At 37.8% G+C, this 17,607-nt stretch overlaps 1 protein-coding gene across 2 annotated transcripts in view; it reads right to left on the reverse strand.

Annotated features, from left to right (window-relative positions):
* The window catches only part of LOC116736903 (plexin-B2-like), a 124,814-nt gene that overhangs the window by 81,365 nt on the left and 25,842 nt on the right, over window positions 1-17,607 (reverse strand). For both annotated transcript variants that reach the window (XM_032589775.1, XM_032589776.1), the window contains exon 2: window positions 8,186-8,229. The gene's annotated coding sequence lies outside the window, so the exon portion shown is untranslated. The remainder of the gene's footprint in view (window positions 1-8,185; window positions 8,230-17,607) is intronic.

The following is a 17,607-nucleotide window of genomic DNA, read 5'->3' on the forward strand; positions in this document are numbered from 1 at the left end:
CCCAGAATGCCCTGCGTTGTAGTTCACTTCATGCTTTTGGAACAGTTTCCGTTCCGCTTGTAATTCACATGAATTCGAACCGAACCAGAGTTCACGTCAAGCAAATCAGATCGAGGTTTGTAGGCGGACCAGAGTTTGATGTTTTTGGGTCCAATTACACATTCACACCTCCCCAAATGAATCAGACTTTAACGGACTGGAGTTGAATTAAAGTAGACCAAACTGTAATTTAAAATCAGAACAATCAGCCCAACTATCTGATTGTCAATAGGTCAAAAGCTGACATCAGATCTAATATAAGCAGCATAGAACATTTACCTGAATCAATCTGCATCAAAAGGTTTGAGACTCTGAGTAGAACCGTTTCAACTAAATGGGATTCACAAAAGTGTGAATGAAGGTAACTGCTTGGCTAAAACCTTCGGGAGTCTTGGCCAGAAAAGAAAGTGTTTAAAAAAAAACAACGTTTAAACGTTTCTGCACCATTTTGGTTTGGTTTTCTGACATTTTCTATACAAATTGATGCCTCCTGCATAGACATCAGCACGTCTTCATTAGAGCCTAATACACCCTGAAAATAGTCAGAATATTGTATTGTAATATATGCATTATTCAGAGTAGCTGTGAATATTGTATGAGGAGGCTACATCTGAATTCAGACTGAAGTTCTGGACCTGGCTGATGGATGGAGACTTGAAGAGAATGCCAATAATCAGATGCAAAATAAAGGAAGGAAAATAAGAAGCGAGACAAAAACTGGAAGCAAATCTAGATGTTCAAATGCATCGAGTTGCTTCGTGAATTAAAGCGACGACGACGCGTTGATTGTCTTGGCCTTTGCGAGAGCGTCTGTTTGTGAAAGCTCTGGCTCATCAGTAAATGTGCTGATGCACGTCTTCAGCTGGAAAAAAGTGATCTTTCGTTCTTATCTCACCTCCTTTATTATATCCCAGCGTTCAGATTGGAACGGCACGAGATGAGAGAATCAGTTCGTATTCAACACGGCTGAATGCTGTGCTGATGAAAGCTTATGCTGATAATAGCTTTTTCATTATGTCCTTAGCCAGGCTTGGCATTTCATTTTCTCTGGCACACAGAGAGACAAGTTAAGATTTCCACTGCTGCAGCTTTCAGAGGTTGCTGTTCTTTTCTGATTAGATTATGTGTTTGGAATATTATTCCTTTTAAAGGCCTTCTGCATGCGTGATTAGTTTCTGTGGAGGTGGCCTTGGTGTGAGAGGCTGTTTTGAACTTAAAAATAAATCTCTCTGATTACCACAAATCAGACAGAAGCAAGTCATTAACTCTACAGTTACATATTTTCTATATTCCACAATGTTCTCTGGTCACCATGTCCATAAATCTTCTTTCTAGATATTTATGGTCATCTTTAGTATCACTCTGCCACTTGTCATCCAGAAGGTCCAACATTTCCATCTGGACTAGTGTGAAAAATGCTAAGTAAATTGACCTAAAGGTGTTTTATCCACTGCTAATGTATTCATATCAAATGTCCTAGCTAAACTATGCAAACACTCAATCTGCGCTGGTGAAAATGATCTCACTTCGGGATGCTGGATGCTTGAAACTGATTGCATCACCTACCTAATAATCATATGTTTTTCAGAGTTTTGCTTATCCTTTGTATGAGGAAAAAAACTGCGTCATGGTAAGATACCCTGTCCTGAACAGTGGGACACTGTAAATTATCCTCCCATGATTCTGTCATTTTATAATAAATTAGTATAGATAAATTATAAAAACATTAAATTCCCAAATAGGTTTGTTTGTTTGGTTCACACAACAAGGTTGGTAAATTATCTGACAATTTTCAAAACCTGCAATCACAGAAATGACAATGAAAATCTTAACTACAACGGGTTTGGTTGTACAGTGTGGTGTCGAGTTGCACAGCAGGATTAACTCGTCGCACATGAACCGATTTCACTCACCAACATTCACATGTCAAATGGGAAATTTTTCAAAATCTTGAACGTGAGTTGAGGTAAACAAACATAGCCAACCGGGAAGAAGCAATGCCAAGAGTTTGATTAGTATTTTTAACAAAAAAAATGATACAAAGACATCTCTAATGTCCACCAGACATTGGTGCGCCGTGGTAGTTGTTTAGTCTTCTGTATTTTGGATTCCCCTCTGTGTTTCTCTCACCTTCCTCCCTGATTGGCTACCAGTCCCAGGGTCTGGCAGGTCACTCCTGGTTTAGACAGACGTCAGTCGTCTTTGGTGTATTTTTAGAGATTTCTTTTGGTCATTAAGCTCATTACTTTCCATTGACCCCAACATGCTTCTTCTGTCTTGTTAGATGGATTATTTGTGGTTTGACCTTTTTAACCAGATGACAATAAGATGTTTACACGGAAATTGCTGGAAACTTGAGGAAATCAAACTACTAATGATCATGATGTTGGTGCAGATGATTGTTTCCCAGTGAAAGGCTGGTGCTGGTTTACCTCTGAGCTCGGTTAAATCTGATAATAAAGACCAAAAACCTTTACTAGAATGGAAAAAAACATCAGGGGCCAGTTGTTTAAGATGATTTGGTGCAACTCCAGTTTGAACTTTAGTAGCAGGTTTAATAAATTCAGTCTCCGGGTTGTTTTTAGTCTTGTCTGGGAATTCTTGGATTGTCCTAAAAATCTGATGTTTAGCTGCAGATTTGCCAGGAAGGAGCTGGAAGGATCATGAAAGTATTTTCCACTTTGAAACGTGGAAAAGAACATTAGTATTGACTGAAGTGGGAGTGATTGAAGACCAGAGTCTGAAATGTTTCCACACCCTTTGGTTGCATCAGATTTTCTACGTCTTGGATTTCTGTTTCTGATCCGAAGTCCTTTGGGACGGACAGGCGGTGGTGTAGGAGACCAGCTCGCTCGCTCCGGCTCCCCCCGTCTCTGAGGAATCTCAGTCATGTTGAGTAGAACCAGATGTGCTTGCTCCCACCTCTCTCCTGTAACCATCTCTCCTTTCAGTGTCTGCTGCCACTTTCTAAAGACGTCTAGGAATAGATCACAAACCCCTTACTCCTGACAGGAGAGCACAGCAACACAAACATCTGTGAGTCTTACAGATGAGTTTTCTTTCAACATGTTTTGTCAGAAAGTCAGAAAATCTTTTTCACTTATCACAAAGATAAAAGTTTCTGGAGGAAAGTCCAGAACAGAGTCCCTCCAGCATGTCTTAGCTTCATGCTTCTGTGCAAATTTTGACATTTGATAGAGATTTCACTCATGGAAATTTGTTTACTTCTGCAATATTTTGACAGTGGGTGCATTCACACCAGCTCTGTTCAGTCCGCTTTAATCTAACTCCAGTTTGTTTGACTGGAGGCGGGGAAGTGTGAACGTGAATTTGGCCAAAATCGACCACTGTTCTGCCAACAAACCTCAGTCTGGGTTCGGTTGAAATGGTTCTGGTTCGGTTTGAATGCATATGTGAAAGCCAAGTGGACCAGAAACCACTCCAAAAGCAGGAAGTGGACTACAACCCAGGGCACTTTGGGTAAATCCAACCGAAACAAACGTGTTAGCCTAGCGCTAGAGGTAGAAATGACTCGTGGTCTTCAGACAAGCACTAAAGAGAAATCATCCAACCGCTAAAATCTGACAGATCTCCCATTTTTGCTGTTGATTGGTGAAGAAGGAAGTTGAGCTCAGTGTCTTCAGAGGTTTTAATGTAGTTTCCTTCAGTGGTTCTTGGTGCAGTGCCCCCACAGGCCAGGAGGGGAACAGGTTGCTCAAAGGGTTTGGTTGGTTTGACTCAGAGCAGAGAGAACGAGAACCACAGCAGCTGGAAATGTTGCAATTTATTCTACCGGACTAGTAGGTGTGAAATCACCTTCACTTATCTGATAGATCAACCTTCTTGACTAGATCTATGTACAAATCCCATTCCTGTACTTTTCATGTTCCACAGGGATCCATTTTGGGGCCCTGGTTGTTTCTTTTCTACCCGTTTCCTCTTTGTCCTGTTTTATATTTTAAGGATATTCCCCATCATGCCTACGCCGATAATATCCAGCTGTATATCTCTGACACTGCACATTTTACTAAAATATCTGGATTCAATTAAAACAGGAAGACTGATAGTTTTCTTCAATTAAATGAAGAGAAAACTCAAATAATCATTTTTTCACAAGAAAAATTAACTATGAAGATGAAGCAGATGTTAGTCTAAATCTACCAGTAGAAACTTTGGGATAACCTTTGACTCAAGTTTTACGCCGGTCAAACCTCTGGTTCCATCCAGTTATATCCTGATATAAAAATATTAATTCTGAAATAATCATGACTGGATTATTTCAGTCTGCTAAACATGTCCATCCCTGTTGCAGTCGGTGCAAAACGCTCCGTTTTCTGTCATGATGTCAAATTAAGTGATGAGTTTCTTTATTAAATGGGACAAAATCAAAGTAATGGTTGAGGAACCGCTGGTATCACTAACTATCATTAAATAGTTGATCTGAATGACTGTTTCTCATCCATTCTTAATTTTCTGATGTGTTGCTTTTTCAGATCCTACTTCATGTTGTCAGACAGGTCCTGCATTAGCTTGATGTGATTTCTAAAACTTTTTTTTCCTTAACAAGCGGAGACAAAGTTGGAAGCAAATATTAATTCATGTATTAAACAGATGGCCAGATAATCGTGTCTGATCTCACCAACCAAAACATCATTAAAAATTGGTAGGAAGGACCTGAAGGAATAAAGCAAGGTCAATCACCAGCAGAGGAAGAGCTGCCGCCTTTCCAAGCTGTGCTTCAAAGATAAAACAGAAACTTTGCTTTGGGTTTGCTTTTTTAAAATAATTTTAACAGTCATGAAGAAGCAGTTGTGCTTAAAATATTTAGGACATGTCATTTACTTTTTAGGAAGTCAGGTCCTTCTTTCCCCCACAGTGTTTCCCCTGAAATAGATCTATGCTGCTCAAATGTTTGATGCCATGACACCGTCTCCTAGGACATCATTATCAGAGATGCTCTACATGCATTAATTCTCATAATTCTGCTCTAAAAATACTGAAAATAAAATACTCCTCGTTGTGAAAAAGCTGCTGAAAAATACTCACTATTTTATGATTTAAAAAAAGAGCCAAATTCAGCCAGTGTGAAAAAAATGTAAAGCATATTTAATCCAACGAGCACAGCGCCTCTCACATAAACCTGATCCACCGACTAACTGGGAACAATGTCCTTCATCGCTCTCCGCAGGAAGCAACATCTCCACCAAGACAAAACGTAGGCGTTCAATCTCCTCTCTACAGCCACAGAAATCCCTCCCTCAGGGCGAAATCTGCAGCGAAGTGAACCGAGTCTCTGCGCAAACACGAAAACCTGCTGCAGATTTCAGGTGATTCTGTGGGAGACGACAGACTAATATTTAAACTTAAACAGACGGAAGGTGGAGGAAAATGCAACTTTTTCTTAAACTTTCTGGAGAGAAAGACTCTTCCAGAAGTTTACAGGCTGGTAATGGATACAAGACAGGAAAAGACTGCAGATCTTTGAATATCTGAACATTTTTCAAAATAAATTATGATGGAAATTTTCTGTATTTTGTCACATTTGTTGTCATTCTCTGGTTTCTTCTGTCAAAATTCAGCATTTTTTTGTTTTATTAGTATCCATTTCTCAGGAGACTCTACTGCTAACAGGATTCCTATGTTACCCAAATATCAACTTAACATCGTAATAACTACGACCTTAACCTCATCCAACACTATGCAAAAGCTTAGTCTGCGCTGGTGAAGATTCGGAGGAACAACTGCTTACAGGACTATTGATAAATGTAAGCGTTTTGTTGCTTTACACAGTTTTAGGATGGACAGAAGGTCCTGATTCCTGTGTGGAGTTTGTGTTCTCCAGGTCGATCTGTGGATTTTCTCCAGATTCTCCTGTTCTGGGCTGCAATTATCAATTATTTTAGTAGTTCATTACATTAATTAATTGGATAAAATATAATCCCATTGCAAATTTTTCATTTAACCATTTATACTTATTGCTAACAATATTAGAAACACATAAATATAAAGAATTTCATTTTTTAGACAAGAAAACAAATATTTTAATGCCTAAAATGCAATAACATCATTCCTTTAATGAACTTTTGATCATTTTTACCTCCAGGATTCATCTGGATTAAAAAAAAGATGTCAGCTCTTTCCGCTCGACTTCACATCAGTACAGTGTAGGACAAATCTGTTGATTATTTCTTGGATTAACTGATTAATAATTGATAGCAAAAGGTGCTAAACAGGAGAATTTCTTTTTCTTTTTTTTTTTTTTTTACCAAATTTGAATCGGGCAAAGCTAGAAATGAGACTGGAGGATTTCTGAGTAGATTAAGGGAAAGATGTTTTATTGTCTTAAATGAGAAATGTTTATATTTTTTGTACACTATTGAGTTCATTACTGCTCTGAATATGTTGTTCTTCCAGCAATTTTTTTAACTGTTTCCTCCAGTTAATCAATTTTATTCAATCAGTTAATCATAATTAATGGTTGACCTTCACTCCTGTTTCCTCCAAACTAAAGACGTGCATGTGAGGTTAACCTGACGTCTCTAAAATTGCATCTTTATTACGTCACCTTGTTCAGCTCCTATGCTAATGAAACGTCGTTTTTTTTAATCGTCCATCAAACGCAGCATCTCAGAAGTCAACAAGAGTAAAGTGGTCACGTAGTTATTAGACTGATTAATCAGGTGATGTCATCAGTTTCATTTTCAAGCACCCAGCATCTCAAGGTGAGCACATCTTCACTAAGCGTTTGCATAGTGTTGCATGAGGTTATTACAACATTAAATTGATATTTGGGTAACATGGGAATCCTTTTAGTAGCAGAGTCTCCTGAGAAACACAAAAGATGAATCCATACTGACCTTTCAGAGGAAAACGTATCCTTCTGACAACAAACATGGCAAAATACAGAAAAGTTCCAGCCTAAATTATTCTGTTTGCTGCACACAGGTCTGGTAAACACTCAGATATTCAGAGATCTTCGGGGTTAATAAATGTTTTCTTTACAGCAGAACTACTTCCTGTCTTAGAGCCATTATCAGCCTCATCTTCCTGCGGTTCGTTTCTACACCAGCCAGAGAGACTCTGATGTGTTTGCACAGAAACAGTCTGTTGGAATAAGAGCAGCAGCTCTGCAGAGACATGTTGACACAGCAACTTCAGACTTACCAAACTTTTATATGATGTTAGCAAGAGAAAGAGAAGCAGGAGGTCTTTGTTTGAGTTCAGTATTTTATCTATAAAATAACAGAAGTGAGGAGGAAACACAGCAGAAACCAGATTTCTCTTAAAGAAGAGAAAGCAGCTTTAACAACGTCCTGAATGTCTTAAATCCATCATCAATAACCGTCTGTCATGCAGACCGTGAGGGTAAACCGTGTCGTCTGTGGCCCATTTAACAGATTCAGCTGAAGAAACTGGAACCATCTTCTGTCACTAGAACTGGTTCTTTGCCAAGTTTGAGTCGTTATTTTAAGGGCGGAACGATGATAAAACACGTCTTCAGGTTTTTATGACACATAACTTGATGAGGAAATTCCTCCAACCTTCCCAGACTGCAAACAAAAGGGCTCAAATGTATACATACACCCTTTATTCTTTAGTACAAATCTCTTAGGAAATGTTTCTTTATCTAAATTGGAGTCAGACAGATGAAATGTTGGCAATTTTATTCCAAACAAACAACCTTTGACCTGGTGCCTAAAATCTGAGTCTGCTTCAAACAACAATTAAATTTAAATGAACTCAGCTCCTAAAAATACACCAGAATCTCACTAATGGCTATAAAATGTTTGTGGTTCTGGGTGCAGCTTCATTAGAGACATTCAGCCATTTATTGACAATGGAAGGATAATTTGAGAAAACCTTTCATTTATTGTAGAGGTAAAAACACTGGAACTGTAATATAACCCAGTGTAACTCATTAACTGGAGACTGTGGCAAAGTTAAGAATAAACTTTTAAAGACTTGTCGAAAAATAGAGACAGCAGAGAAAAACAAAGAGAAAGAGAGGCAGGAAAAAACAGAGAAAGAGAAAAAGAAAGAAAGAGGGAAGGAGAAAGATGGAGAAACAGTGAAAAATAGAAAAACAAAAAGAGAGAAAGACAAAGAGGAAAAAAAAGACATAGAAAGACAGAACCGTTTTCCTCACCTGTTGAGTTTTCAGCCTCTCATGACATGAAGCAGCTCTCCGTCCTGCACAAAAAACAAAATCATTTTTATTCTCTCTGTTCACACCAACCTCACAAAATATTCTTTAATCAAATCACAGCCAGATTTTAAAGTGTTTTCAGGACAGAATGAATAATCAGTAATCATTCATTAATATGTAGCAGGTAGGCGTATTTCATCTAAGATCACACACCAGGGTTCAAAGTTCACCTACAGCTGCCCCCCCCCCCCCCGCTGTGACTCAACCCAACCAGACAAAACGTTTTACTGTGAAAGGATGAAAAAGGAACCGGACAGGAGGGATGCAGCTGACTCAGCATTTCTGAGAACATCAACAAACATTGAACATTGAAGACCAGGGAAATTGATCTGTTCACAGATTACCAGTCTCATAACCAACTGTAACATGGTGAAAGTTTTAATTAGTATGTAAAAAACATTTTTCATAAAAGTTACATACCGCAGCTTTAATTGTAACTTCTAATTATTTTGTTTGTTTTTAAATATTGGAGAAAACCAGTTTAGCGAAGTAAAACCAACTGCTCTCTCTCACACAGTGTGACGTCGCCTCTGGTTCTGGTGTCAAACCAAACTGAAAGGCTCCTTTTCCTCAACAGTTTAAATTATGGGTGTTTTATGACATTTATTCAGACTGAATCTGGCAGATATGAACATCCTGGGAAACGTTTTGGTGGCGATAAATACAGTAAGTCGCTATACCTTTAAAACATCTGTTGCTCTAATATGACAACATGTCATAATGTTCATATTTATACTGGCCCCAGCTGCTGTAAATCTGTAACTGCTAACAGCCAGGTAATAAATTGATGCTGCTCTGCAATGTTCATTGATTTCCTCCAAGATAATAATGGCCGCCGACCGGATTAACATCAATGAGATGAACTCTAGGTTCAGTTACAGACGAGGCAAGGCGCTGTGGAAACACCAGGAGGAGCCTTCTGGATGGAAAATCCAATAACAGGAGGAGTTAATATCTACGCTGGTATCAAAAGACTTCGGCTCACAGAGAAAGGGAGGAAGGCTGTGTTAGACATGGGAGGGAGGTAAACATATAAACCTGAAAAGCTGCAGAGAAAACACAGAGAAACGCCCGGAAAGCAAACAAAGACTGTAAACACCGGGTTGTGATTTTCAGGCTGATGCACATTTCCTGTCACGATAGTTTATTACACTTAAAGTTGTTTAAATCAACTAAAATGCTCACACAGTAGGAGTGGAGGAGCCTTATAAATCAGCTGTGTATGCTCTCTTTATCTGAGAACTGGCAGCCTGAGAGCGGAGCGGCCGCTCAGCCGCCTCACATGAAGCCTTCGCCTCATTAACCAGCGGCGAGGAGTCAGGAGGCGAGGTGAGGAGGAAGTCACAACGGGAATATGATGATGAAACGGTAGGAAACCACTGCAAGATAAAACAAGACCGGAGCACACGTCATGCTGCCACCCAGCAAGTCTGGCTGGACCAGGAATCTGTTGGCAGAGGCAGTAAATATTCATATCAGCTGTTCACTTTACGTTGCAACCTTTAGAAAATAAATAATAATGCAATAAAAGCAGAACTCCCCCAGGTTATTCAGGGTAAAACTGATCCACTACATGTATTATATATGGAGAGCGCAGTTCAAAATAATACAAGAGATTAAAAAGAGTACGCAGCAGAAAGAGTCGACTACGACTGGAGGATAAATCAGGAACAGTTTAGCATCAGCAATAAAAATATTAAATGGTTTTAATTCCCAGATGAAACAAAAACTATTGCATGATTCCCACAAGTCTGAACCAGAAGTGATCTGCGCCATCTTGGTAGGCAAGTGCAGCGCGGGTCACAAAAAGCAAACGTCGACACTCTTGATCAATGTTCAACAAGATGGCTGCTGTCGGGATCGACCGTATGAAACGGTGTGGACCAGCTGCCTCCAATCTCCAACTACGATTAGTTAACAACCTTGTTAACTCGTTAACTACATTAATTTTGTTAGTTCAGCACCGATATTTCACTTAGTGTGGCACAGAGGTGGGAAGAGTATTGAATATTGTAACAGACTAACATTTGTAACGTATTTAAACTGTTTATAAGTTAGGAGATAAGAGCTAGTTCTAAGCTTGTGGCTTGTTTATTCTTATCATAGCAACTCCATAGCAACCGCCTACCAAGATGACTGCCAGCTACAAAGTTCCTTTAAATGTAACGTCACATGAGAACTATGTATATGTGAACTATTGGTAGGCGATATGGACTTAAAATTTTTATCACGATATAAAAACTATGTATTACTCCTTTTTTTAGGTGTGGTTATCACAAAACACACACACTGCTCTGAAACATTTCCATTTGTAATGTGCTTCTCCAGTCCCATACAAAAGTATGACTTGCATCACTAAACTGCTCAATTTTACTGTATTTAATCATATTTTCAAATGTACTGATATTTCTAGATACTCTCATTGAACAAAGATTGAACAAAGAAAGAATACGGACGGTTTGGGGGATTTTAAACATCATTAATTGGAATATTGTGGGAACGATGAATCAAAATTAGAAATTCATCACAATGAATACCCAACCCTAAAGCGAGCACTGATGTACACAAATTCACTTTCTTGCTACCAACAAAAAATCCCTAAAAATCTGAAAAACTCTATTTTGGATTTATGCTCCACAAAACAAGCTAAACCGTGTATATGACTTAATATTGTTAGTAAACATTTCAATCAGTTTTTTAAAAAATAACTGACTTTACCTCACCTGTTGTACAGGTAAACAACCATCCAGACTCACTGCCGTTGCTGCAGGCGTGACCAAGTCCCACAGTAAGAAACGTCAACCTGGCCTGTGCAGCTGCTGAATAACTAACATGAAACGATTTTACTTCTTTAAGTTAAAACAGCTGAGAAACGCTGAAGTATAAAAGTGAACTGAGTAACGTCTGGTGTGGCTGAACAAAGAGCAGAACCAGTTTGAAAACAAGCTTCTTCATGCTTTGAACACAGAAAGCGGCTGGGTCCAGAGGCCACCTTCTGAATATATAAATAGTTTCTGCAAACCAAACCACCCACTTCTACTTTGGAAGCTTAGATCATCCTCTGAAAACTCCCAGCATGCTGATTCTTCTGATTAAGTATCTGGTCAGGCAGCCGCAGGCCTGCACTGTTTCATGATTCTTGGTGAACCTGAATATTTTAATCAGGCCTACAGCAAAAGAATGAGAACTGGCTTTTCTTTAAAGCGGCATAAAAACAGAATTGTCTGCAGCTTTCTGAGAGCACTGTGGGAAACTGAGCACTTTCATTTGGATGCAAAAGCCTTCCTCTCGTCCCTGAAGGCTCAAAAAGGTAAATCTAAGAAAAAATCTCGTCTAAAACGTCAACATGTTTTTCAGCTTAGATTTATACAGAAAAGAAAGTTGGCAATCTGGAGGAGTAAACCTAAAGGACAAAACTTTAGGTTTTTTACAGAAAAACAAAAGATTGCAAAGCTTTTGAGTGTTTTAGACATAACAAATATGACATTTTTACATCTAATGCAATGAAACATGATGAATACGCCGTTTCATCGATTAGCCGTTTACATGCAAACGAAATGAATCAGCTGTGGTTTGTGGTGGAATAAAAATAAATCTTGTTTCTGATAGATGATCACCAATAATCAGGCAAAGTTAAGATCAAAAATGTATCAATTTCCTGATGAATTTGACTGTTTTTCAGCTGTAGTATTCTGCTATAATTATATTTTACTTGGCTGAAATGATTAATCCGATTAACTGCGATTAATCGGTTGAAATAATCAATTACTAAAAGTCGCAGTTGAATGTTTTTACTGCATATTATTTTGTGAAAACATACCATAAACATTGTGGTTGAGATAACTGATGAAATAATCTAGATCAAACCAGATCTGCTATAAAAACTCTGCTCCAATTTTCAGTAGACGATGATCAGATTAAAGAAAATTGCTTTCAAATTGACTATTAAAGCAGCCAGAACTGCATTAATTGTTGTTGTTTGGTAGGAAACTTCCTATTGTTTCCCCTCCGTTTATCTGCTGTGAATATTTTCCTCTGGTGGTTTCTCGCTCAGCCTCAGAGCTGCAGATCAGACCGAGTGGTTAATCCACTGTGGCATAGAAAAAGCTTCATTTACACACTTGCACAGGTCTGTGCCTGTAGTGGAAGCTTTGCAGACAAGAGATTTCCTTTCACACCCAACTGAGACCAAAGTAACTCTGCGTGAAGAGTGTGGAAAAGATAAGCAGCAAACACACACAAACAGACATCTGTGTAAATATCATACCTTTGGCCCACATGTGATAAAACACGGCTTATAAAGCTGCCCTGAGGAGACACCAGCTGGACACAAACACGACCACCCTCCACCCACGTGTCTCTGCAGGCAGGAATTTGTTGGGACATAATTACAACGAGGCGTCTGCACAGCATCCGATTAAAATCCAGAGGTTTTACGGCGGGCCTTTGAAGACTACCTGCACAAAGACTAAAGCCAAGCACTTCTTTCTGGTATCAATATCATTTTTTTCTTCCCAGCAGTTTCATTATGGAAATACATGCAGCGCATAATGATAAAATTCTGCTGTGGATTCACATTCTGCGACTCAAGGCTACGCTCTTTCTCACTTTTCATCTGCACTGAGAGAACTCTTACAGCTCTGAACAGCATGAGAATGGGAGGGAAGAAAAAAACTTTAAATGCGACAATGATATATTGCAGAGCCAGGACGCGTCCCTGAACGCTATTCTTTATTATGATGCTTCAGATAGCTGAGTGGGAAAAGCTGGAAAATCCAGAGGAAAAAAGATGGATGGTATGCAACATGGATGCCAGATGGTATCAGGACTCAGAGTTTCGCCGGAAGACAGGAGAACATCCAGTGTTAAATCAGCAACATCAATGCTCAGAGGAATGCAAGAAATTTAATGGAACAAATTATTTTTATATATCAGGTGCATCACAGACAATCTGAACTTTTCCACCATTATCAGCTGAAAAGTACTTTGACAGGTGAGAAGGACTGGAAGGCTCATGGTGCCAAGATGAGGAAATATGATACAGAGCCTTACACTTTATCAGCTTAAGAGGCGTCAGGGTTCACGTTCACATCTACTGGAGGAGGAGAGCGAATGGCCAGTAAACAGATGTAATTATCCAAGTGGAGAACTTTCCAGTAGCCAGCATCGATTTTCTGCAGGGCTGAAAGGTTGGAAAGGCTGAGGGAGAAGACAAAACTGACCAGAAAAATTTGGATTTTATTGTTATTGATGTGGATTTCAGAGTCGAAGTCACCAGAATCAAGACGGAGAGTCTTCATTTAAATTAGACAATAAGCACCAATTAGACCTGAGGATGTTAGAAACCCAATAATATTGGTAAACTTTTCAATGACCATAACAGTAAATATTGCAATGATGACAATATTACTAAGTATTGCGATGACTGGTAAACATTGTGATGAAAATAATGTTGGGAAGTATTGCGATGTCGATAACGATACATACTGTGACGACAATAACTTTAGTAAATATTGCAATTATGCTAATATTTACCAGTAATATTGAAGCCCTGTCCGATGCTAACATTTATAAATATTGCAATAACATTATCAGTGGCGATATATAGACAGTTTTCTTCTTTCCTTTTGGTCTCATCTCTGGTTTCATCTCAAAGTTTTGCTTTTCCAAACACCAATGCTTTTTCTGTTAGACAGTGTGATCATTTAAAAGAAAATACCACCTGCTGAAGTTGGAGAGAAACTTGGTCACATGAAAAGGAAAACTTGGGAAAAGAAGCAACTTGCTTCACCACTAAGCAATGCAATTATAAAAATTTAACAACTTTTGCAATGGAAATCTAAAAGTTTTTTAATTAACACCAACATGATAACGTGCTAATAATGATAACTGCTAAGAGATAAATATCATTTAATGCGTATTAGTTAGAAAGTTGCTTTAGAAAACAATCTATATTTACAAAAAATGAAATCTAAAAAGCTACAAAAATGAAAAATATTTTCAAGTCAAATGCACACAATTCTCCAAGACTGTATCACTGTAAAAATGTATCCAGTAATGCTTCAGATATGTTGTTGCACATACAGACTGAGAGGTTATATAAAATACTACTCTATGTATCCAGTAGTGGCATAAATTGTAGCGGTAGTTTCAAACCAATCATAGCTGTGGGTTATTAGGACTTTAAATTGCAGGTTTTGTTGTCCCAGCCTCACTAAAACAGACCATCATCCAACTCAAGTCAACAACAAACTCATTTTAATCGTCAGGAGGAAAATCTCCTAGAGCACAGTTTCAATTTGATTCAGTTTCTACTCATAAATAATTTACAATAGGAAACACATTTCCATTGATTAGAATTTAAAGCAAAATCAATTTTCTTGCAGCTGGACAGAATAGAAACAATCCAGAGAAATATTAGTTTATATAAGAGCAGATACAAACAATCTCCCACAGAAATAACCTCTAATTACACAGCTGAGAAAATAAGAAAAACCATTCATCTGACATGATGGATAAAAACACAACTTTAAATGTAGCATTTGCTCTCTGTGACCATGAGTGCTAAATTACCTTTTAGAAGAAAAACAGTTTGAGAGCTCAGAGAGAAAAGATTCACTGCTTCACCGTCAGAAAAACTGTTGATTTCAACCAAGCAGAATGTAAATATACAGAAAACCCTAAATATTCATGGGGTTTGGAACCACAGTCAACCACAAATCGCTAAAATATCCAAATACTTCAAACTTCCTCTTAAAAACTCATATATATAGACCATAATATCCATTAATACAAACAATGGAAACCATCTTAGCATTACAGCTAATGCTAATATCCATGGTTAGAATATTTATTTATGTTTAAAACTAGCAACACAAACTAAATTTGTAGGTTTTTCTCAGTCACTTCAATTCATTAAACAAGAAAATCAAGAATAACAATAAGACTTTTAGTCTTAAAGCAATAATCTCTTCTGATATATTCTGAATTAGAGGATAAATTCAGAAATAAAAACAACCATCTTTAGCCCTGAGTTTCAACTGACTGGAAAGATTTCTGCTGAGAAATAAAAATACTAAAGATGTAAATAATTAAATATGAATAAAGATTAAAATCAAAATCTGCAGAAAAAAATAAAGTTTTTTATTTATTTATTTATTTATTTCATAGACAAAAATCTTTCAGTGTTTTATTTTTTTTTTACATGTAAGATTAAACCAAACCTGAAATATCTGGGTTTCCATCTCATTTAAAAACCTGAAACAACAAGAAGTTATCAGATTTCCCTGCTGATTTTTCTTTACTGCAGAGCCACTTTCTTAAAAAAAATGGTGTAAAAGTTGGAAGTTTAAACTCTTTAAACTTCCAACTTTTGCAGCTGCTGTGATCAATTAGCAGTCATGCAAAACAACATTTTTCCTCCGTAATCGTAAAAGTCGACCAAATCAAGAAAAGAAGGGACTCATTCCTGCATGGAGAAGTTCAGATTTCTGCAGAAAAAGGCAGTTTTGGTCCAAAAAGTCACAATAAATTATGTGCATCTCTAATCAAAAACTTCCTGAGATTTTTAGTTATTGGGTCAGAAATGAGATCAAGGTTTGACTGTCTCTATTATGTGGATGGCTTTATGTCATATTACTCATCCTACCTTCATAACTCAAATGTCAAACCTTTTCCTTCACTAAAGAGTTTTATTTCATTAAAAATGTATTGATTTAATGAATTGTACATCTTGTATATGGCCTTGATGAAACTCTTTAGTTCTGCACTCCATTTACAAGCTTAACGAGCAAAAACCATTTTAGATGATTTTACTGAGATTTAGTGACTCAAATATGTTATGTTACAGTTTAAAATCTGCTGCGATCATCTGGTGAAAAAGATAAATTATTTCAAATCAGATCAGGCAGTGCGTTTCATCACTTTACCTCCACAGTGACGGGGATTACCAGTTAAGATGAGGCTGATTCAAAGCCAGCCGGGCCAATAAACCAATAAAAACATGAACTCCTTTAACCTCGACACGCTCACCGTCAACATCCACAACATTCCTCCGGAGCGTTTTAGTTTCTGACACCACATATTTCATTTAAAGGAGTTTAAACGCCAATACATTGACCCAAATCACATCCTTTTTGTCCACAAATATTTTCATATTTGCATTTTGGGTTTCGGTAATGTTTACACCAATTATCCACGTCAGAGATAATTATGATTTATTGCATATAACGGCTGTAAGCCCCATCTCTGACCCATTCGGTTAAATAACCATAAAGCTGAGAGTTATTTTGGCTCCTGCAGTTGATCTGATTTATTGGTGTCAAATGTTTTCTATAAAAGTGAGAAGTTACAGCCCTCCTCCCTAACGATGCCGTGATGTAAAACATGGTTGCCGTGCCAACGGGGCAGCTTTTGACATCCATAGAATAAGAAAACACTCTTCCACATTCATTAGACAATTCAAGTTTTTAAATAAATACACATATGAGCTCAACAACAAGGATATTTATAGTTTTTAATCTGTTATTCAGGTTCAGGAAGCTGTGATCCTTCATGGAGCTTTTCAGAAATGTGGGCTGTGGACGCCAAAATTAGCATTAGCAACATGTGTAGCGTTGAGATGATAAATATTTTAGCTTGTAGACGTGCAACGCTGGTTTATTTTCAGCTGGAGCTGTGAGTAATGGTTCTCTCAGAAACCAACACCTCCATCCTGCAATTTGTACAAACACCTGCTCAGGTGCTTCTGCACAGCAAGAGACAGACCCTGGTATTTATCTTCCCTCTCTGAGAGCTTTGAACCGCTGCCACGGTAGCCGATCCGTCTTTCCTCAGAGCAGCCTGAACTCGCTCCTTTGCTGGGTTTACATCTCAAACCGTCTTCAGAGATCCTGTCACAGCAGCAGGGGAGCTCTTAGTTTGGAGACTCGCTTCAAACTCATCTGAGCCGAGATGTGAAGCCGTAATGTCACTCTTTCCACTCAGGGAGTTGGTAAAATCAGCATTTTGTGTTTTTCTTAGAAAGTCTTCAGGCAAATTTATGTTTATGGTAGAAAATAACAAGCGAATTCTTTACTGTGAATAAAATGTCATAATATTAGCAGAATAATGATGCAATGTTACCAGAACAAAGCTGTAAAACTGAGCAGAAAATGTTATTTTAATGAAAGAAAAGGTGGAGGTGACTGTTTATCGAGTCCTGTTACTGATAAATAATTATAAGTATTTTTTTTTCCATATTTGTAGAATTGATACCAATGTATAACTGTACAAGTTTAATTTATCATTTTTTGCTAAGAAGTTCTCATAAAATTACTACATTTTCCTAATGTTGGTTTCCGGTAATATGAGATTATGCTTGT

Source organism: Xiphophorus hellerii, chromosome 17 (genome assembly GCF_003331165.1).
Source record: "Xiphophorus hellerii strain 12219 chromosome 17, Xiphophorus_hellerii-4.1, whole genome shotgun sequence".
In the NCBI taxonomy this organism is placed as follows: domain Eukaryota; kingdom Metazoa; phylum Chordata; class Actinopteri; order Cyprinodontiformes; family Poeciliidae; genus Xiphophorus; species Xiphophorus hellerii.